We start from the raw sequence: 23,120 nt of genomic DNA on the forward strand, positions 1-23,120 counted from the left end.
CTGAGGAAATGTATGTGCAACCAGGTGTGTGCTGCTGAGATAGAGAAAAACTGGAAACCTCCCAGCACAGGCTGTGCTCTGACAGTGGTGGAAGTCATACTTCTCTGCAGTAATTCTGTAAGGTCACCACAAGGTCTCTGCATGATGACACTGTGCCCAGCAGTGGCTTTATTAATTAATTAACAGTTTCTTTTCCTCCCTCCTACTATATATATATTTTTTTATAAGAAGATTTGAAACAAATAAAGAAAAAGTAAAATGGTGAGCTGATCCGTAACTCTGCTTTTCATATTTACAACCTCTAAGCGCAGAAGTATGTTTGGTCTAGAAATTTGTTTTCATCTGGAAGGAAAGTCTGGGTTAAATACAATCAATATAAACCTCTTAACTAGTTCATTGGGGTCAATCTAACACTGTTTTTGCTTCTCAGAGAAACAAGCACACATCAACTTCCAATATTCATTTATTATCAAAGGTTTCCTTTTCATGGATAATTCCTCAAAGTGATTGTTTCTATTCAATTGTGCCTAACAATAATGAGGCTATTTAATAATTGTAAATAAGTAAACATGCCATTTCCCTTATAACATTAGTCTTTCTTCAATGCATTTTAAATATTATTTTGATTACAGTGTGAGGCATTTTAAAAGCAGTTTTTGCAGCTCACTCAGGAACACTGCTGAGAAATTAAAACAAGTACAGCACAAAATAAGAGGGGGAAACACAAAGACAAACTAAATAATTATATTTCAGGAAGTACAATTGAAGACAATCTACTCTTTCCAGTGGATAGAAAACAGTGTATTCTGGCAGAAAATCACTCACAATCAGACTGATATCGCTTAACAGGACCCCAAAACACTTGGGCCTCCAATTCAGCTAGCAGTCAGTGCAATGGCACCACTACCACCAGAACTGCTTTGTCAGCACAAATCTCTCATGGGTCCAAGCTGCTCAAATCTGGAGTCCCTTTCATGCAGTGTAGTATAATAAATGCTGCCTGTGGTACTTCCCCACTGGAGTTCACAATAATATTTCAGCTATTTCGTAACAAAATTTCGTATTTTGTTACATGACTTTAAGTCCACATGTGCAGTCCCACATCTTATGGCTTTCAGGTTTGAAGTTCCCTAAAAAAGACCTTTAAACACACTCTGTCAAACAGTCTCTTATGCAACAGCATCTTAACTGAACATATCAAAACGTACTGGATAGGAATGACTGATTGTTATCAAACTGCAATGCAAACAACATTAGCAACAGCAATTCAGCTGTGCTGTAGCATAAGGATTAGGTAAATTGCACTAACAAACTGCAACAATGCAACAGCCTTATTTGGGGTTACATTTGCACGGAGGGGGCAGTTTTCAAGGTTGTTCCTACCGACTGAAGCCAGTGCAAGTGACTGCTGCCAATCCCTCACCAAGACTGAAAAAGCCTGCACAACAAGTACCCTTCTGCAACTCTAACACAGAGTCTTGCTGTGACTGTTTCTCGTGTGACCCTTTCTTTAGGTAAAAAAGTAAAGTAACATTATTCATTTCAGCTCAGCCTTAGAAACATTTTCAAACCTCATGATAAAAGGGGACAGTGAGGAATGGAGGCATGCAAGGATGGGAAAGAAAGAAAGTAAGTCCCACTGGAAGTTAAATGTTAGAAAAAAAAGAAAAAATAGCAAGAAATTAGAAGGAAGGAAGTGAAAATGTTTTAAGGAGTAATGGGTGAAGGGCAGGAGGGAGTGCAATATATAGCCTAAGTAGACTCCTTCAATCCACCGAACAGAGGAGATATCTCAAGGAGTGAATAGACTACTTCAGGGAAGAGGGCACACTACAAGGAAAAAAAAGAGAAAATAGGATAGAATATGTGAGTTTTGAAGGATTAAAATAGTACAAGCAAAGCAGAGACCAAACTACTTATGATTCTGAGGAGTGTCTTGTTTAAAGAAATTACACAACATTCTCACAGATTAATTCAGCTAGGTAAAAAAACCCAAACAAATCCTTTTGGTTACCATTTAAAAATTACTCAAATTGTTGATTTTTTCCACTTGAGCTGAGCATCAACTATATAGCCTAGTTTGACTAGCTGACACTTCATTGTGGGCAGGAATTCTGTATTAAAAAGCTTTTGTTTTCTATTTCTTCCATTTCCTGAATGGTAGTTTCTTTCACAGTACAATATATAATCATAAAAAAACGGTCAACTTGATTTTCATTCCTCATTATCAGCCTTCGTTCTACCTATGATCTGTCATGTTATCTCTCACCAAGATTAAAGCAGCATTTAAGATATGCAGCAGAGCACAGTAATGAAGATGCAGTGTAGACTTTCTTAAGCAGAAAAAATACTAAAGAGATGTTAAGGCTGAACTCATACATGACCAAAAGAGAAAAATGAAACAAGAGGAACATGAAAATAATGGAGACAACTCGCAAGATAATGAAGGGTAAACTGTGAAACTAAACTGAATAATAATATTTCCAGAAAAAAGAAAGAGGGTGGAAGGAAAAAAGTATAACATCATATCATCCTCCTCCTTTGTCCAACAGAACCCTGAAATCAGCTTGACTGGGATCCAGCTTTGCTAAGTTCTCCACACAAAATAAAAGCTCAGATCCTGTCTCTTCCTCCTCCCCAACAGAGATGCCCAGAGTGCACTTTGAGGCAGGATGTGAGCAGGCAAGTAGCACAGCACAAAAGGTGCAGAATGGCACAGATTAACTAAACACAAGAAGATGTTTCACAGGGATTTTTTTTTTTTTTTTCCCACATAGAGCAAGTACAATTATACTGGAGCATGAGGTAACTGAGAACAAGAAGTTCACTGCTTTGGCATCCACTGTAGGACAGACCTCTAAAGGCTGAAACAAAAATGCCTTAGGAAACACTTTCTCATCTGAAAGAATGACATTTGTTATACTCTTCATGCACTGAACCTATACCAGCAAAATGGGAAGCAACTAATAAAGAAACTGAGCCAACACTGTCCCAAATAGAGTTCTTAACTAGATATAACCAGATTAAAAGAGACATAGCTATTACCATTAAGCTAATATAGGAGGACTACACAAATGATGGTGATGACGATGATGACAATGAAAGACTGTAAACAATCAACTGTAAGAGAAAGGAGGTTGCTGAAGACTCACTAACAGACCATTAAACTTAGCCACATACTATGAATGTAACAACACAGCGGTTCTGAGGCAATTTGACAAGGATATTCCACATCTGAGGGGCAATGAGAAAGCACTAAGACTCCTCCAGAAAAAAATTCGCCAAGCATGAGCATCCAAAACCTATCAGCACAAACATCCAAGTACTGACCTTTAGGGAGAGAGATGACTTCTGTCAAACTGGCTAAAAGATGTTTTCAGTGAAACACCTTAGGTTGTCATTCCGAAAGACGTGGCTTTTAAAAAAGTATATTCTAAAACTTATGTTTGGTTTTTGGTTTAAAAAGTTATCTATTTGATAGCCAATTCACTAGGAATTGAAATTATTGTCTGAATTTTTGTATTTCCATTCCACTGGAGCAAACAGCCATTTCTTCTGGGTAGCCCCTCACAGATGGCTAAAAGTAATTTCACTGGCATACTGAAAGCTCAACCTACCCCACTAGATAGACGGGTTTCATAAAGTCAGGGCATACAGTAGTAGATCATTAATTTGGAAAGTAAAACATCTTTCTAGTCCTCTGCTTTCACTTGTCCACTTCTTAGAAATCTTTGTGTTTCCTGCTCATTCCTTAAGGAATCATGTTTCATTTGTTGATTTAAAAGATGAAAGAAAGGTATTAAATACATCAGGCTGTGCTGGGGAGGCCTCACCACCTGCTTCTCATGAGCCTTGGCTGTTCTTGTTCTGAACCCGTTGGAAATTATGTATTACAAGGAATAATACTCACAGAAAGCAAACAGTGCTAGATAAATACACTGTTCTTACACGGAGAGCAAACTAAGCTGGTTTTCAGCAGAGAAGGAAGAAATAACAGTTGCATGATATTACTACACTATGATTTTAAGTAATTTCTGTAGATTATCATACGAACACAGATGGATTGTTTAAGACTTTTATTGCAGATTTTGAAAATTCAACAAGGGCAATACAAAATTCTTTTCAAAAAGCCTTGCTTGGAGGATGCAGTAAATAATCCTATATTTGGCTGTGCAGCTGAGGAGAGAGCATCCTGTCCACTCATCTTTCTATCCATTTCTTTTATACTGAAATGTCCCAGATGATTTTTCCAACCTTCTCATTAAAAGCATACCCCAACAAACTTCAGTTGTTTGCGTTATAGTTGTGGCCACCATGTGCCAGACCTTCTGTATTCAGGCATGGGTACAAAGATTCTGTTCTGCTGGTCTACTTTCCTAACAAAATGCAAACGCTTTGCCTGGCAGGAAATTCCTCCCTTTCCTCCCTTCTCCACAGAAACTCTTGATTTCAGTGGAAAAAATTTAACCAAATTTGAGATAGGGTTCAGATGGGGTCCTACAAGCTAAAAAAAAAAACTACTGATAGGAGAGAGATCCCAAATATAGTGGAATATACTAGGGGAACAGAGGGAAGCACTCCCAGTCATCCACTTCACAGGGTAACAGCCAGCTGAGCAGACTGTACACATATTCCAGCTGGCTAATCCTCACAGGTAGAACTCCAAATGCCACATCCATTATCTACCGTCAAATAGATACATCACTGAAGTTATGGTAGTATTGGTGGCAGGAAAGAGTATAAAAGGAAAGGAAATAAGCTTTTTCAGTCCTTCCACTCACAGAAAAACTTTTCAATCCTTTTTGCTGGCTGTAATTATATTTATATTACCAATTCTTTTAGGTGTTTTCATTAAGACCATGCATAGATGTCCTGAAGTTTCAATTTTTCAGCTTTGTGTGGACACCAGTATTGAATGTGCTAAGCACCTGAAACAAACAGCTCTGGCTTGGAATGCATTGCTATTGCCTGCTGTTGCAGTGGTGGAAAATATACCTGAGCATTCTTATGCACTCCTGAGAGAAGAATGGCAGGTTTTATTGAGAAGTAATCTGCTATACTTCACCCTTTTCTGACAGCAAGAAAAACGATTAATTCTTGAAGCAAGTGTATTGCTATACTGGGATGAGACTTTCAGTGCCTCTAGAAAATAAGATGATGTCACTGGTAATACTAGAGCTAGAAGACATCTTAATTGAAGGGCTACCTCATTTGCAACATCCTACACTTCAGTCTATTTTTGTAGGGCTCTTTCTCTGTTGTGAAGCAAGACAGACAAAGCTTGTTATTGTCACTTTGATACTGTATATCCACTCACCTTCAAAGAAAGTCTTTATATAGAATATACAGTAAAATAAGCTACAGCATGAGTCACACGGCAAGAGTCCATGGTTCTTGAGTGTTATAAGGCACCAGAGGAATCAAATGACTTGCATACGAGAACAAGGCATTATCCATCAAGCCACAAGTGTAATTATAAAACAGCTTTTAAGAAAGGTTTCATTAAAAGAGAGAAAAAGCTAGCTTTGCATCTAAATCCACTTCACATAATTCTTCTGGTACCTTACAACTTCAAAACAAGTTTTGCAAACAATATTTTAACACACTGAAAACAAAGCAAGAATATGTTGTCCACTTAATATAATTATTATTTTTTTCACATGGTAACTGCTGTTTATCTGACCTATTTTCCTTTGTTAGTACTGAGGGGGATTCAGTGTTACAGAATGAGGAGGCTGTACATCTATGCCTAACATACTTAACTGGCTATTTTTCATTTTACAAGTATTTCCCTGCATACTGATAGCTACTTGTTCAGGGAACATCATGGAACACAATTTAGCATTATACCGTCTCTTAAGTTTTATAAACTTCAGACCTCTGTAAAAATCTTCATAGCTCTTAGATGAGATAGACATTGTTATCTCCGTCTTTTGTATGTGATTATCATTTGTGCATATCTCTCATGGAGTTAAAGTTCATTATATACACCTGTGCTGGAATGGATCCCCAGCTGACATCAATTAACAGTTTCTCTGGCTTCAGCAAAACTGAATAGTACTAATGATCATGTATCTTCCGATAGGAAGGCATATTGTCCACTAGCTAATATTGAAGATTAGGTCTCAGGAGATCACTGCCATATTCCCAAGTATGCCACTCACTCACCATAACTGATACCGTTTGCACTGGGAAATGTGATGTCTGACTACACTGTAGCCTTTAGATTTCCTGTTCATTTCTGCAGTGGGAAATTTCATCCTTGGGAAGGGCTACATGCAGACAGCCTACATTCCAGCAATGTCCTGGCCACCTTCTATTCCCAGGCTCTGTTTCATTGCCTTACCCATAGGAAACACAGATATCTGCAGGACTTAAAAGGCCCCCACCACAACCTTTATGCTACAGAAGAATCACATAATTTCAGGAATTGGTTTCAGCTCTAAACTTTAGAAAATCATAGTAGGTTTCAAAAGCAGTAAACAAAAACTCTATGAATAGGAATGACATATTCTTGTCTTGGAAAACACCTGGTGGTGTTTTCTCACGGCAAAATCACAAAGTTCTTACATCACTGGTATCATGTAAGTTTAGGAAACTTGACAGGTATTACAGATCTGACGTGATTAGGAAAAGGAGCATAAACAGACCTGCAGACCTACTGGATGACTGCACTACCCAGTGAGTGTCAGCAGTGCTAGCGTCAGATAGAGCTAATCCTTCCTGCAAACAGAAACAAGTGCAAAAATTCAGACTAGAGGAAAAGATGCTAGTGCCTGAACACTTGAAAGGGAATTATTTCTCAACAACAGCATGGATAAAACCTGGTATCTTAAAAAAGAAAATTGCTGCAAGTGTCCAAAGGTGCCTTTTTAATAAAGAAGTGAGCAAAAAAGAGCAGATGTAACCAAGATGTCAAGCAAGACCAATGCTGTCAGCACAGACCTGTTGATTTGCTCTGCCTCAAAACAGAAACTAAGGGTCTGACGCACCAATGTGTTACTCCAGTTTCAGACCAGTGTGACTTTTTTCTAAGAGCTGTAAAACTCAAATAATGCTCATATATCAGGTTAGCTACAGCCACAGAGATATAATTCTGAGGTTTCCAGAGTGTACACCAGTAGCGGACAATGATGGCGGCCAGAAAAGCCATTTCAAGGTACCAGAAGATGAAAGCTAAAAGTAACAAGACTTCGTACTCAACTGACACTCTTTGTTGGAGCAGCACTCCCACTAGAGAAGTTGATTGTCTTTCCTCTAACTTTCACAGCTATTTTATTTAGATCCCTCACCATAGCCCTAAACAGTACAAAGAACAGCACCATGCATGCATATAACAACTCCTAAAGTGGTTCTGTCTAGTAGAAAATGCTACAAAGAGTCTGATCCAAATCATCTCTGAATTTATTAGTATGTTTTAAAAGTTTCTGAAAGACAAAAGATGTATCCCCTTAGATCTATAATTCTCAGTGTCACATGTTATGCATTGCTTACTAATGAGAATTAATAGTGTGTTTGATGTGTTCCTTTATGGTTCTCTTCACATGCCTTGCAGCAGCATGGTTAAACCTCTGCAGCTGCGGCATCCAGAGGCCAGCTTTGTGGTGGCCCCTTGTCACACAGCCCAGGCCATACCCTCCTCCTGTGTGGACAGGCAGCAGAGTTCAGTCTGCAGACACTGAAACAGCCTCATGGGAAGCAGAGGACACTTGGCAGCATGGTGGTAAACCAACTGCTCCTCAGTACCTGACAGAAAAAAGCTGTAGGCCAAACAGAAGGAACCTGCAGGCCAGGCATGGCCAGATGGGCACCAGGGTTATCCATGAGCTCTGTAACCAGTGCCTCACCATGCCTGTGAACACAGCCCAGCAGAATGCTGCTCAATTATGTGCTTAGTATTTGTAAAATGCTTCAAGATATGTAGATAAAGGATCTCATATATTTGCTAAACAAAATATTATTCTGACATTGCACTCCTTCAGGGACAAATACTACAGTATGTAATTCTGATATCTCTTTAAATATAGATCATTAGAGCTCTCCTGAGATACCCATCAGTGTCAGTAATTGTGTGTACAAAGAAATACTCATTTGATTATCTTACAATACAAAATCCTCTGCATATATCCACAATGATTATATATTCAGTACAATCCCTTTAATGTCAGTACATCAACTGTGTTTGAGATTTTGCATTCCTCATCACATTCAAGCAAGTTTTGTCTTGCCTTCTCATCTCCCATAATTGATCTATCTCTTTAAACTTGGCATTTCTAGCAACCTCTCCCAGCTAGGTTTTAAAAGTAGATTCTTCTTCTCTGCTCAATAAGCAAGAGAATAGTATATAATTTCCTGTTTTATGTACAACATCTGGCACTGTAGAAAGCACCACTGCAAATCTTAGCAAGGCAGCAGAAAAAATAGCCGAAAATCCTCCTGCATGGAAAACGGCTCTGCAGCACTGGCTATAAAACCTATTACATATTATATGAAAGGTTAGCAGATTTCCTGGCAGAATATAGTAAAGTATGTGGGATTTGATTGCTGTACAGAAACAGAGCACTGAGAAAGTGAGAGGGCCTTCCATCAAACACTGAATACCAACCTCAATCTACTTTTCCCCACACAAAATAAAAAATGTCAAGAGAAATCTGGCAGAAGTCTACCCGTCCTAACATTAATATTTCGAGTGATAGCCTACATAGAGCATCTGCAACAAAATAATCTTCCCTATTTAACTGGCAAACAAGCTGAGGGTACAAAATTTCCCAAAGCACCAGAATGACTTAAACAACCACTCTGCATTTACAGCAATGACTTGGGCATTTCAGAAACTACACAGCAGTGATGTTCAATGACCCCAGGGACAGAATTTAAAGATATTTAAGCATTCAGAAACACAGTTATCTAAGTGCTCTGCCTTTTAAAAATCTCACTAGAAGCATATGACAACTTGGGGCTTCCACATGAGGTTATGAACTCATATCTTTACCAAGCCTCCAAGTCCAGTAAGAGGGTTATTAAATGAAGATGACCCTCTATTCCAACACAGTATTAAAAAGGGGAACCACAATGGTAAAGTTCACCTTTGCAATGACAGCACATGACAAGGACAAGAAATTGTCAGCTGGGACTGTGCCAGGAGTGATCTTACAGCAGCATTGGAAGCTTCATTCCGTTGTCCAGGGTATTTCACTCAGTTGTCCAAGCAGAAGGCAGACTGCCTGAATAACGCACCCAGTAAGGAAAGAAGAAAACTTGTTTCCCTGGTTGCATTCCGGTAGACAGCCCTTCCTCATGGACTCTGAAGAATAAAAGTAGGATGAGAAGACATTTGTCTTCCAGTGATTTTTAATTGCTTGAACTTTCCCCACTAATAAAGCAATGTTGCTTTCAAAAACTTTCCATAAAATTCCAGTTTCTCAGTCATTTGTCAGCACTCATCTGTCACATGCTCCTTAAAGACGAAAAGTCTTCAGGAAGAGTCTGGGAAGGAAGTATCTGAGATCTTGTCAGTATCTGAAGCCAGAACTAGTCCTTGGAGCATAGATAATTGTCAGGTTGTTTTACAGCCCATCTGCAGAAGCACTGCCTAACTAGGAATCAAGTAACTACAAAAACCTGTCCTATGCATTTGTGGAAATAACAGCCAAAATTAACTTGGAATGTTGCCATGTACTTACATAAGGTCATGGCATGATGTGGTTACTTGTCAGTGCTGATATTTATTCAAGTGGAATAAAGTGCTATTCATGAGCTAAAAGCCAATCCAATGTTTTATTCAGAATTAAAATGCTTTTTTCAAAGAGGATGGCTTTTCCAAAGTAGTAAGTGCTGGGCCAGTTCTGATTCCTTTAATGTCAGAGGTAGCTTCTGAAACAGCAGCTCTGACTTCAACCATTATGCTGGGCTGTTCAGAGCAACTCCAGTCTGGCAAGCCAGCACTGTCTCTCCCTGGGAGATGAATACGGCTAAGGGCAAGTAAGCAAGCTGGTACATAAATAAGAGCTTGGGTGGAAGCATAACTAGGGATTGACAAGGCTCTCCTGGATATCTGGAAAACCTTTTCCTATTGTAAGCAAGCTGGGTGAAAGCTGGAGAAACTCTGCTATGAGAACTACATTTCAGAAGTGTTTTGCACCATGAGTGAAAGACCAGTTGGAATTTTAACTACAACTGCATTATAATTAAAAAATTTCTTGTCCAGTAGCATCACAGGGACTATATATTCCTTGTAGGCCTCCATTCTGTCCAAATTCAGAACAACATATCTAGAGTTTCAACACTTTCATTAGACCAATAATTTAATCTACCATGTGCATTTTTTCTAAATACATTTTCACTGGGCTATTGCTATTGTTGCACAACATTACAATTTAAATTACACGAGTACATGACAGATATAGCTGATATTGAGTATCAATTGCTAATGTTAAAGAGGTACTATTGAACGTGTCTCACTACCAGACCATATGACCAAGCCTAGAAATTTCCAGGAGGAGCAGCCCTACAAAGATGATGACAGCCAGTCCACAGTGTTTGGGGCATTGCTACACAACACTAAGGTCAGATTAGATTCAAAACACTTCTGTGACATTTCAAAATCCATCTTGAAGATCACTGGAAAACCCAGTCCTGGCCCTTCTGTGTTCTCTTAAGAGGTGACAGAAATAACCAATATTAGTAAAGCCAAAGGTACTGGCTAAAATCAGGAAGTCCTAAGAGAGTAGTGGAATGAACCCACTGAGACTTCTATGTTAGCTAGAGAAGTCATAGCAGCTGCACTTTTTTCTAACCTTGAAACTATAAAAAAAGTTGTAACCAAACATTTGTTGAAATGTTCTTTTCCCCCTAACATAGTAATTCCTACTTCAACAAACATCTCACATGCTAAGAAGCTTCCATTCCGTACAACTCTACCTAATGTACTTTTCAAGGAGTTCAATGGATGTAACTATTCATAACCACCATCTTGTAACGCTCTTTCCTCGCTACTGCAGTTTATCTTCCTCAGCAGCTAATTACCTGTATTCCTAGCTTGAAAACTTTGTAGCAGACACTGATTATATTGAGTGGCAACACAGGATGTTACTCTGTTTATAAATCTCTTTTCTTGGAATTCCCTTTTGAAGAACCAGTGGAAATCCAGATTATATCCAAGCCTTTCACACGTTCCCATGCAGCCCATGGTTGCTGGCTGTGGTTCCACAACACAAAGTATTCAATGCAACAATGACCTATGCCCCGCCAGCCACCGGCTCCTACTCCTGTGCCCAACGTGTCATCTTACTGGCCAGGTCTGCAAAGATTGGGAAGGGGGGCCTTACAGTGAACAAGGGTCAGTGAACAGATTTGGGGCTTTTAGAAATTGCTGCACAGCCAAAAAAGAACAGGCAGAAAAGGACAAGGCAAATGTTGAGACAATATTTGCCTCTTTGCAAAATGAGGAAATACCTACATTTTTCTGCAGATCAGTTAGACTTACAAAAGTAACCAAAGCACACTACAAAACTGTAAAAAAGCAACAGAGCACTTGGTTTTGCTTTCAAAGTGTTACATTAAGTTGTTTTTACATCTTAGAAATAAAATTTTAGCAGCCTTTCAATGGAAATGAAGATGCACACTTATGTACATACTGAATATACTCTACTCCATACTGCATTTCAAAGTATTTCACTGAACCAATTTAATTAACATCAACCAGAAAAGAAAAATGTAACATGAAGGTGATTCAAGATCTATCTGTATAATCTTTCTTCTAATTTAAAATAATGTCCTTTTTTCCACTGAAAGAAAAGCTCAAATGACAGTTGACTGCCATTTGCCCTGAATCTGCATGGAATGTCTCATTGTTTCCAAGTGTACAAAGATGAATATCCAGATCCATCAATCATTTCTAATTGTCTGTCTTTCAGATCATGAAGCACGTAAAAAAAAAAATCTCTGACTGCAGCTGCCACCCATAGTCCTTGGCCTGTCTACATGGTTGGGAGAATCTAGGTACAAGAGACTGCCCACATACCTCATTTCTACCACGATTTCTAGTTTGAAAGAGAGTACTTGGGAAACAACAGTAGTTCTTTAGGCTTTCTTCTTTCATTTTAAAACATTTTGTGCTGTTCTATTTCTATTAAAAAGTCAACAGCCAGCTACTGAGAGAAGAATATTAGTCAAAGACCTTCACAGGAGCCCCACACTGACACAAGAGACATACTCAAAGAGACTGTTTCTGGAGCCCTTTTGTGTATTATCTTAATTCTCATGAGCTGTTACATTGGATTACATTACTTACAGATGCAAAGGTAGCAATATCAAACTGATACACATAAAATGGAACAGTCTCTTCTCTTTACAAACTGCTATCAAGACTTTCAACTCAAAAGTAAAATTCAACAGATTTCCTTGTCCTGATACCCTATTCCATGATATTTTTTCAGTAGACTGATACATTGTTTAATGTTCTCCTGATGCATTGTAATTGTACAGTAAGTCTACCCATTATTTTCCCTCTGTGTACTGACTGTCCTAGAGTCTTCCGTAGAGCATATAGTAATATCTAAATATTTGGTTGTCTTTCTGATCCATCAGAGTATTAAAATGGACAGGCATTGGGTCTCAAAGTCTTTTTGAGAGCAGATTTTATCAGCAGCCGCTCAGTGGAGTTCAAAAAGAAAGCAACAGGCAAACAGAGGCAGGGAAAAAGAACACTGTAGCAGCTGCATGGGTCACAAGTACAGTCACAACTAAGTTGACCACAAACTTAGCCTCCCAGTTTTTGAGGTGCAGTTGCCTAACAGGACCTGGTAATTTATTCCAGGATTCAGAGCATGTCCTCTTCTTTCTTTCCAGAGAAGAAATTTAAACTGAATCTCTGGATGCATGTAGGGATTTAGTCATTTTCAGACTATCTCTAGGAATAAAAGTAGTAATGAATTTATCTAAAAATCATCTAATTCCTTGTCCTCCCCTGCAATTACTCCTGAAGCATTCATTGAATAATTTGCCAATTAAAAACTAGACAGTCCGCAAGTCTGCCAGTCATTCATTTACAAAAAGACACAAGGCACCCATTTTAATGCTGCAGTCACATTTTAATCAAATATTAATCTTCAGAGGTCTTTGAAGGGAGGAAATATGCTCCCTTTGACAAGCTGCTTCTTAAAATAACTTTTTTGCTTTAACAGTTAACAGGTCAAACGAGAATGCAGCAGGCAACTCACGGATTAAATAGCACCTTCAACAAATAGGACTCAGCGACATCAAGCAAGAGTCAGAAAGCACAAGCTGAGGGGGATGGGACAGTAAGCAGGACATGCATTAACTTTTAAAGTTTGCCATTGTCCAATTGTTTTTGGATAGCGTGCATGACAGTGCAGGTCATCCACTGGAGCAGGCACCTTCAGACTAGGGGCTGCAATAGCTCAATGCCTCCTTGAAGCAGAAGTTCCATGAGGAAATGTGACTTGATCTAATTTTGGAATCTGGAAAAAAGACAAACATCAGGAAGGAAGTTTAAAAGACATTTAAGTCCTTTCAAAGAAAAAGGAAACTCAAACCAGATAAATTCAAATAACAGTAAGTCAGCATCAAACTGCTGTGACATGTCTCTCTGAGAACATCAGGATTGCTTGTACCTCTGAAATATCTGAGACAGGGAGCAGAAAGTCACTACTATCTTTTGGCGGGTTTAGCCCTATGGTTTCCAGTTGTCCCTGTATGTACTGGTAGTGCAGACCTTCAGTTGTGTACAAGACACACTAAGCTCTGCTGTGTTAGGTGTTCCACAGAGTTCCATACACCCTCCGTTCAGTTTCAGACACTCCTATCAGTAGAATAACCTTTGTAACAGAAGGCTGCAATACTCCAGATCCCACAGATGATGAAACCTGACAGACAGGAGATCTGTCAAGAAAAAGAACCACAACAGAGGAAACACTTTCAGGTTTTCGGGATAAAGACACAAACCCCTAATTCCACATGAATCCTTCAGTACTGTGCATACACTGCCAGTGAGTACAATCCTCTGTGGGTTTCTGCAGGAGCACTTTGGCCAATAAGGAGAACTTGATACAGCCTCACCCATAACTTCATGGAATATCAGGACCAGATCAGACAGTTCCCTTGATTCACCTGGTAAACGCAGTCTCTGAGGGACTTGTTTGCTGAGTCAATTCATCATTTAACTTGTTCAGTTTTTAAAAATTATTGGGTCATAGAGAAATGAAATTAAGACTTTATTAGCTAAATTCCACTTGTATTCCAGTCCTCATTATGCACTAAGATGGTCTAATTTATATTACAAGGTTTCTCAGATGGATGACTGATGCATGTTGACCTCACAATGACCCCAGAGGGCAAAGGTTTCCTCCCATTCTCACTTTGTTCTCCTCTCCTCTTCCTCCTTCCCTCTCTCCCACCCCTCTTTTTCTCTGACAACCCTGTAAACAGTAGAGAATTCACTTTGAGCCAGTGGAAAGGGGGGAAATGGGTACAGCAAGGAGGGTTACCACCTCTTCCATCCCTCATCTCTCCTCCTCCTGCACAGTGGCAAGCCAAACTGCAACAGTAAAGTCAGAGAAAGGAAAAGGAACAACACAAAGCATTTTTAAAACACGCATTCTTAAATATTGGAATTAGCAAACATAGCTGAATGGAAGAGAATTCCAACTAGTCTTTTTAAAATGAAAGAACCATTGGCTCTAGGCTCTATTCTCTCTATGTATATGAGATAGGCACAAGAGTCAATGAGATTTAACATATAAAGGGGAGAAAAAAATCCATATACCAACCTTCCACCATATGCCATTACTAAACTTAAAGTACAACTTCTCCTATGAATATATTCTCCAAATTTCAGGCATTTAAGTATAGCAAAGACTATCCTATAAGTCTATCCTAAGCCTCCTCTTTTGCTTTAATATATCCCACCACTCATGTGATCAATTTAGAATCCATAAAGTAAATAAGGTCCAGCTGGGTAAACAATGAGCACAAAAGCACCTTAGGAACTGGTTATTTATCCTAAGTCACCCTCAACCAACCTCACACTCTGTTTCTCGGAATCAATGTAGTGCTGGAATTTCACATTTCAGCAAAACAATCTATGTCTTCACCACAAGTGATAATTATAGAGTTCAGCTGCTGCTTCTTCTTTTTTAAAGTAATTTACCATTGTTCTCATACAGGCTAGGTGTTAACTCACCTATGTTTTCAGCTGAGTACAGTATCCCACACCTCCCGACCTGAGCTGCTACGCAGGACTGCTGTACGGTCTTTCAGGAAATGTAGCAGTGAAGCCCATCAGTAGTCAGAATTCTGCATTGCCAAAGTTCTCTGCACCCATGGTGCAGTCAGTCTGGTAATTTTCCCTCTGATACGTGCATATCAGTGCTAATCTGCATCTGTAAAACACTTTGGGATCCCTGACAAAGAAGGACTCTATGTGAAGGTCAGATGAATAACTTTCTTCTTCAGCAAAAACATTTTAGAATAATTTAAACAGACATGTAAGTCCAGCAATCTGGAAATTCTCACAGCTGCTGTTTGCTACCTAAACTCTGTGCTGCTTAGAGTCATGTGTGTTCACATGATCTGCTAAGCTGGGGGCTGTCTCTTGCTCTTGAACTTTTTCCTCCTGCACTTTAAGATCAGCCCAGCAATGCTTTTATTGTGTAGTGCTGAGTACATAAGCTTGCATGTAAAGAGTATATGACAGCAGTTGCTTCTAAATGGTTTATAACTATTCCGTCCTTTGTCAGCACTTCTTCAGTTATTTAAATAAATTAATTAAAATTTCAGGACTTTTTTCTTTTCAAAAACAAACCAAAAACTATATGTTTAGATTTTCGTCCTTAGAACTTAGACTGCTCTTTGCCTGATATGGCAACCACAGAGTAAAGGAACCATATGTTCAATTTTAATTTTCTCTAATATGAAAATACGTATGCTGATTATCTTTAGAGAGTATTTATAACAATTCTGCTTTCCCAGGACTCAATACACAGAGTATACCTCATATACGCTATAATGTTTTCAAGAGTTATTTAAAGGCTTCCTGTGAGTAACAAACGAAACATTAACTCTCTGGAAAGACATGAAGTTTACGAACTGAAACTCTGTCCACCATTATAGTGATGAGCATTTAGAAATATAAGTAATCATTATAAGAATAACATAACCCATCAAAGTCCATAGGTCAGTCAGCTTTCTATTTCTGTGTTGTAACAGGAACAGTGGCATGAGCATAGGGCATTACAGGAGAATTAATGACTAGCTGCAATTAATGGCCCTGGGCTATGCCTGAGGCAATCAACTCCTCCCATCTACTCAGTAATCCCAGGAGATACTCTGGTCTCCTTTGGAACATTAATGTCCAATTTTTTAATAAAATTCTGTCTTTGCAGAATTTTTGTGCTTAGATTATTTGGAGGACATTATGTATATATATGAGTAAAAATACAGCCAATTAGGGAGAGCATATTGGAGTGAAAAGCAGTATCAGTGCCTTCAAGATAAGTTCAATGGGAACAAATGTTCTCAGGTAATAAAGAATGCAAGTGGGCTTGTATTTTTGATCACTTGCCCTCTGTGTATTTGAAATGAAAGCTATATTGCATTCACAGCTTTCTGTCAATCTTCCAGTGCTCCAGCTCCTTCAGAAAGTCTGTGCTTCCCCTCTACCCAACTGTCTTATTTTGCATTACCTCACACCACTACCACTATCACCACTGTTCTAAAAATGTCACAGAACCTTTTCAGAAGGTGCTAGGCACTTTCAGAATTGGTTCTAATGCATGTACAACCAAGATAATAACCATTTTAGTCACCACTGCCGTAAGTTATTAACATACTACAGATCTTAATTTGGGAAAAAAAAAAAAAAAGAAGTGATGCATCATATGTTACTTTATTCCCTGGCACAGTTTCTCCTCAGTTATGCTTTTTTATTCCTCACTCAAAAAACATTCATTGACTGCCTCTTAGCATAGACAGCAAATACATTACAGACTGAGCAGTTACACATGCAGGAAGAATTCACGCTTCTTCTCAGGTGAGCTCTGCAAAACTGCAAAGGACCCTTCCAATCTGGACCTTGGATATTCTCTTCCCTATAAAAGCATTAATCCATTTGACTGAGATGCAACCTGGAACGTTGCCACGCACCAAAGAAGTAATTCTTGACATGACTAGCAACAAATGAAACAGAGATCTGTCTGACTGCTGAGCACTACACACCAACTCTCAGAAAGCTCAGCTCCATACTTATATTCAAATACTCTCTGCTACCAATACTTCAGTCTACCAATAAAGTCTCAATCAGCAACACCATCATCACATGGTATAAAAACAGTGTATCTCATGTGTTTAAACTTCCAGCTTGCTCGCTTCATTAACAATTTTGCTCAAATTCCCTGTCACATGCATGCAAGCCTATGTGGTCTGTGCGTGTAATCTAACTGAAGAGGACAAAGTTTCCATTTCTGTAGACAAAGGATGAAAATTTTCTTTACTACATTTAATTTTTTAAATATCCTGAAAAATCTTACCTGTGTCTGTATGTTCCTTAAAAGACAAGGATCCAGTACCAGAACACAGTACTGGCTGTAACAGTTGGTTGATTAAGTATCAATACAGCAAAAGTAGTAACAGACATAAACCAGACGTATTTGCCACCTTGTTGTTTCAGAATTGTTCACACACTACTTTAATATTAAAGGAATAGGTCTGTACCACAGTTCCCTCCATTGTAAAATGGAGCTGGCAACTTAATCACTGCTTATCATGGCCTGGGGAAAATTATGCATTTGTGGGCAATTATCAGTTTTCCATAGCCTTTCACTGTCTGCAGATTTTTTGTTGTAGTGATGGTGATGATACTGGGATGGTTAACTAATTTCCCCTCAAAAACAGATAAAAACTGAAATGACAGAGTTTCTGGCAAGAGAATTTCTGGCAGAGGAAGCAAAGTAGGAAATGCAGTTCCTGATATAAACCAGCCCACTCTGTCTCATCTGAGAGAAGGCCTGCTGCCTGGGTATTTCTCAAATGAAAAACTGCCAGGGTTTAAAACAGCTGAAGCTTTCCTGTTATGAGAATTATGTGCTTTACAGATCATGATAAATCCTAACTAAAATATGAAAGAGTCAGTGTTTCAAACTGTTCCTTTCCTTCAGTGAGGTTACATTTACAGTTCAATGACTGGACTTGGATTACAGGATTCTTTTTCACTCCAACAGACTGAAAATATACGTATATATTGCAGATGCAGTGTTCAAGCACCGAAAAAAAATTACAAGAAACATCTCCCTAAAGGAATTACCCAGTCCCGCAAGAATTTTCTTGCATTATTCCTCATACCTTTCTTTCCACGTCCTTCCTTCCTCCCACCACTCCTCATCTATCCAAGGAAAATAATGCCAGGCTATTCAATGGCCTTGTTATCACAAGAAGTTGTTACGCTATATCGGTAAAGCTAAGAATGGGGTTTGTAGGGTTTGTGGTGAAAAGTGCAACCTGAGTCTTCACCGCTTCTGCTGGGAAGTTCAACTGGAGTCACTGAGGAAAAACAAAACAGAGGCAGAAACCTGGACTTTTTAAAAAGAGCACTGGCAGTCCAGTACTGTGACTGGAAACACAAAACAACCACCTATACTACTTTCCCAGCTCAAACTGGAAAGCTAATTGGGACACGGCCTAAGTGTAGTACAAGAAGTCACACTATACTTCTCCCATGGCCTTAATCTCTGTCACAGATGTTAAAGGTGAATTCTACATTTTATTGCTCACTTTTCCTTTCAGTGATTGCTCCCTTCATCTTGTAGTCATTTGTTTAGATTTTTAGTGCATAAAAATCCTGGCATTGCCACTATGGGCTCTGAGCCATCTGAGCAATCTTCTTTAAATACACTAACACATCATCCATATGGTTATCCAATATGTAACTATTTACTTTCCAGAACAATCACAGAGGTAACAAAAACCACTAAAAGCTTCACAAAATTCACAAAAGATTGTCCCCTTAATTAGGAGTCTATGATTTTCACTGAATAGCAGAGTTTCAGCCATTAGTCTGCATGACCCCCTTTTTGAAAATACCTTCATTATTATAAGTGTTCCTTAAAAACAACTGAAAGATCAGATGAGTGGTTGTTCTTAGGAGCTACCTGTTTGAGATGACTGCTGTGTTTGCCCCAGCAGGGTCTGATACCATGCAGTTCACTATGTTCTGGAAGACAGCCACTTCAGAGACAGCATTTAGCAAGGCTGGGAAGACTCTGAAAGCTAGAAGGAGAGATACCAAGAAAAGTCCTTTCCAAGTATGGTCTTCTTCAATAATAGCTAGTAATTTTTTAATGATTTTCAACACAGTTTCCAAAATCTGGTCAGAGGACCCAATTAAGGTATAAATAGTCTGTTTTTCATATTAGCTGGAAGAGTTACTGTTTCTTTTAGAGTCAATTTACATTAAAAAAACTTTGGCCCCTTCTGGAGATTCACTGTTTCCCTAGAAGAAAATGATATCTGAATGAGAGTTCACTTTGCTGAGACAGTTAGAACATGTATTCTCTTCACAGCATGTGCAATGCTGTCAGAGGGCAAACTTGTTTATCACAATTTTCTAAGTGTACTTCTGGTGGTAACGCATGCTGTGGAAGCGCCTGAGTTGATCTGTGGCTACTTTATACACTGTAGCTTGTGTGCTAACATTTTATGCTCAGTGTTGGTTGTGAGTATTCCAGACACAATTCAGTGGATGGATTAGTGATTATTGAACTTGTGGAAGAAATCAGTGAGCTCTAGGCCTGCGTGCATAAAGCAACATGGAAGCTTTTCACGCGTACTAGAAAAACATACAGTTCTTAGGTTTCTTGGGATACTTGCAAAACTGTGCCTCCTTTTATCAGAAGTGACTAAACCCAGAAAGGATAAGGAGGAGCAGGAGGACAGAAAGCCGTGTCATTCCTTTTCCTAGCCAGCAGATTTCATAAGCTTTAGGATGGGGACACAACATATTCATTGCAGCAATACAGAGGTTCACTCTCTCTGGTATCATGGAACTTGAAGGGCCCCTTCTTGGGGCAATACAGTTCTCTTTTGTGACTAAACGCAATAACAGAGGTCAGACTTTCAACTTCAAGTGAAAAATGTACTGTTTCGTAGACAGAAAATAAGAAATTATATTTAGTCAACACATTTTGAACCCCTATGATTATATTCAGCCTTTTGTTTGTATGACATGCCACCATAGGGCTCATGCTGCTTTAAGGTTTCAGGCCCTGCCTTGGCAACTTCAGTTAATAGGAGCTTTTCCACTGAACTCAAACGTAACAACAATATTTTGTATGTTGTTTTCCTGAATATCAGAGGTAGAAGCAAATTCAAAGCAAAAAATTGGCATCAGAGAGCCTCCTGCAGCTCTGAAAGTGCAGGTATTAGTGTCCATTAGCACACTTTTCTCTAAAGTAAAAGAAACTAATTAGCATAAATTTATTGACTAAAACTGAAGGTGGAAATGAAGGCCAGGTTGGAGTCTAATGCAACAGCTTTACAGGTAATAGTGAAACACTCAGCATAACAGACACATAAACATGGAATTTCACTCTGGAGGAATACGATGTGCCTTGTTTTGACAATTGAAAAGTGTACCCAAGACCATATTCAGCTCACAACTGACTTTTTTCTCTTCACCTAAAAAGCAATAACCAAATTCCAGTTTTGTCATATGCATTACAATTCATTTAGCATCTAATTTAAGTGTGACTGCATTATGAAACTCCACAGAAACACACAGAATTAAATATTTGTTTTAAGATCACAACATCAACACAACTGTAGACTATCTTAGCAGATACAGTACTTATAACTGTTCAAAATAACTTTGGTAGGAATCTTTACAAATTGTGTCCAGTTACAAGACAAGGAAAACTACTTACTTGTTTCATTTTCTTTGTAAACCAGAATAATCTCCTGCTGTTTCAATGAACATGGATCACAGAAAAAAAAGCATGCCTTTATTCTACCGACAGAAGCCAAACTCCATTAAGAGGAGCCAGTCTGATTATATTACTCCATCACATGTGAAAGGAGAATATTTAGCAGAACAAAAATATAGGAATCTTTGGCATGCAGTTTGCAACTTAAGACCACACTGGGTACATTAGAAAAGATGTAACAAGGTCAAAGAAATCACCACTCCTCTTTGCTTCCTGTTGCTGCACAGCTTTCCTCTCTTTTTGTGTTTATTATTTTGTAAGTCAGACTGCTAAAGCCATGAGCTCCCAAAGGAACCCCAGCTTCAGGGGCAAAGTACAACTGAGGGCCTCTGTGATCATCCATATGCACATTTCATACAAAAATAAACGCTCTACTCAGTCCATGTTCCATTTGCCAGTTGGCCAGGTTGGTTATTTATTCTGTTGGGAAGAATAAATTTTTTGCCATGAAGCCTTACCTTCTCTCTTCTCCATTTTCATCCATTATTCTTGTAGGAAAGTTGCAACTATTAATAGATTAACTTTAACTTTTGTTTTGGCTAAGACCTACACAAAATATCTGTGTCACAAGACCTGAAACTGGTCCATACTCCAAATAATTTAGGTCAGTGAAGGGGACAGTAGCCACACAACATTTTTCAATTGTCACAAAAAGTAAACCATTTGCAGACACACACATGCAGGCTACTTCTGTTTCTAAGCCTCCTGTTACTATATTTGGCCATAGTTACAACACTATAAAATAAATTGATGTTCTTCTGTATCTTTACACCTACTTTATCAAGCTCCTATCACTAAGGCACCTTTTTTGTATTTCATAGATTTGTCTGTTTAAAGCCTCTATCTTTCCCTAGAAATAAGTAAATAAATACAGCATTTTTGGTGGGTTTTTATAAAGGCTTCCAAATTTCCCTCGCTTTCAGACTGCACAGCAAGACCTGTCTTGGGTTTCCCTGCCTTTTTGCCTAAAGCCATGAGAGACAGCCTGAGATTTCACATCAATAGCTTTTACTACACAATTTTTCCCTTTGAACAAAGCATCACCTTAACATCTGAACAGTAAAATTCCATCTTTTCCTTTTATTTTCCCATGCATTATTTAAACATGCTGCTCTGAATTCTACAACTAGGGTATTCCTGGGTAGCTACAATCAACAATATCTTATAGTCTGATACAGCAGGAAATGTGTGCTATCCAGAATAGTTTCACACATTTGTCTGTTCTATAGTAGCTTCAATTTAAATATGATAATCTAATTTAGTAAAAATGAACTGAAATCAGATTTACTGCAAAAACTTCTAAAATTTAATTTTAAGACTAGCAATCAATGCTTATTCAGTTTTCATCTTATCCCTGCCTTCCCTTTTTGCAGATGCTTAAGTGACATTAAACAATTGCACAAATTTTAAAAACTGTAGGAAAATTACCATCTGCACTAAATTCAGAACTAAAAAGGTCCAAAGAAATCACTCTTTATGAGCATTTTTCTTAACAGGAAGAACTAAAAAAAGCAAAAATTCTCAGAATAGAATTAATATACATATATTTTTCTGGCATTCTGTCTTTCAAATCATTTTGAAACATGAGATGACAGAAATGACGAAGAGAGATCACACTATCATCTCACCCAAAACCTTACTCAATTCCCAAAATATGACTGTTAAGATTAAATATTAAAACATCTTCAAAGAAAGAACTATGTTGAGACACACAGCAATAAAGCCCATTACTATTCACAGATATAAACAGTATTGAAGTATTATCTGCTTAGTATTACACTTTACTTCATTACATTTCTCCCAAATCTATGCAAAATAAAAATACATTCTTGTAAACAACAATAATTACAATAGAAGGAAACAACAAAAATGAAGTCTTAAACTTACACTGATGTGTTATTATACGTCCTGCACAGCAAGTAGCCCTAAGGATACATTTTAGGTTTTTTATCCATGCTCTGTTCTTGTTGCTGATGTGACCACTTAGGCACATGGTCAAGTTGCAATCAGCTTCTCTCTCTGTGATGTATGAGAGCTGTGCTGATTTATCTAGTCCTTCTGCAGCAGATTAGCACTAATGTTTCTGCTTCTGCATCCTACCTTTCTGTAGCAGCAGACTCTGCATTA

General features: G+C 38.4%; 1 protein-coding gene across 5 annotated transcripts in view; it reads right to left on the minus strand.

Moving 5' to 3' along the window:
• Window positions 1-23,120, minus strand: part of RAPGEF4 (Rap guanine nucleotide exchange factor 4) — a 153,254-nt gene that overhangs the window by 85,516 nt on the left and 44,618 nt on the right. Inside the window, exon 1 of one of the 5 annotated variants that reach the window (XM_027636802.1) lies at window positions 22,881-23,102. The exons of the other annotated variants lie outside the window; for them this stretch is intronic. The gene's annotated coding sequence lies outside the window, so the exon portion shown is untranslated. Of the gene's footprint in view, window positions 1-22,880; window positions 23,103-23,120 lie in introns of those variants that run through there. 5 annotated transcript variants of the gene reach the window in all.

Source organism: Corapipo altera, unplaced genomic scaffold, assembly GCF_003945725.1.
Source record: "Corapipo altera isolate COAL_440 unplaced genomic scaffold, ASM394572v1 45, whole genome shotgun sequence".
In the NCBI taxonomy this organism is placed as follows: domain Eukaryota; kingdom Metazoa; phylum Chordata; class Aves; order Passeriformes; family Pipridae; genus Corapipo; species Corapipo altera.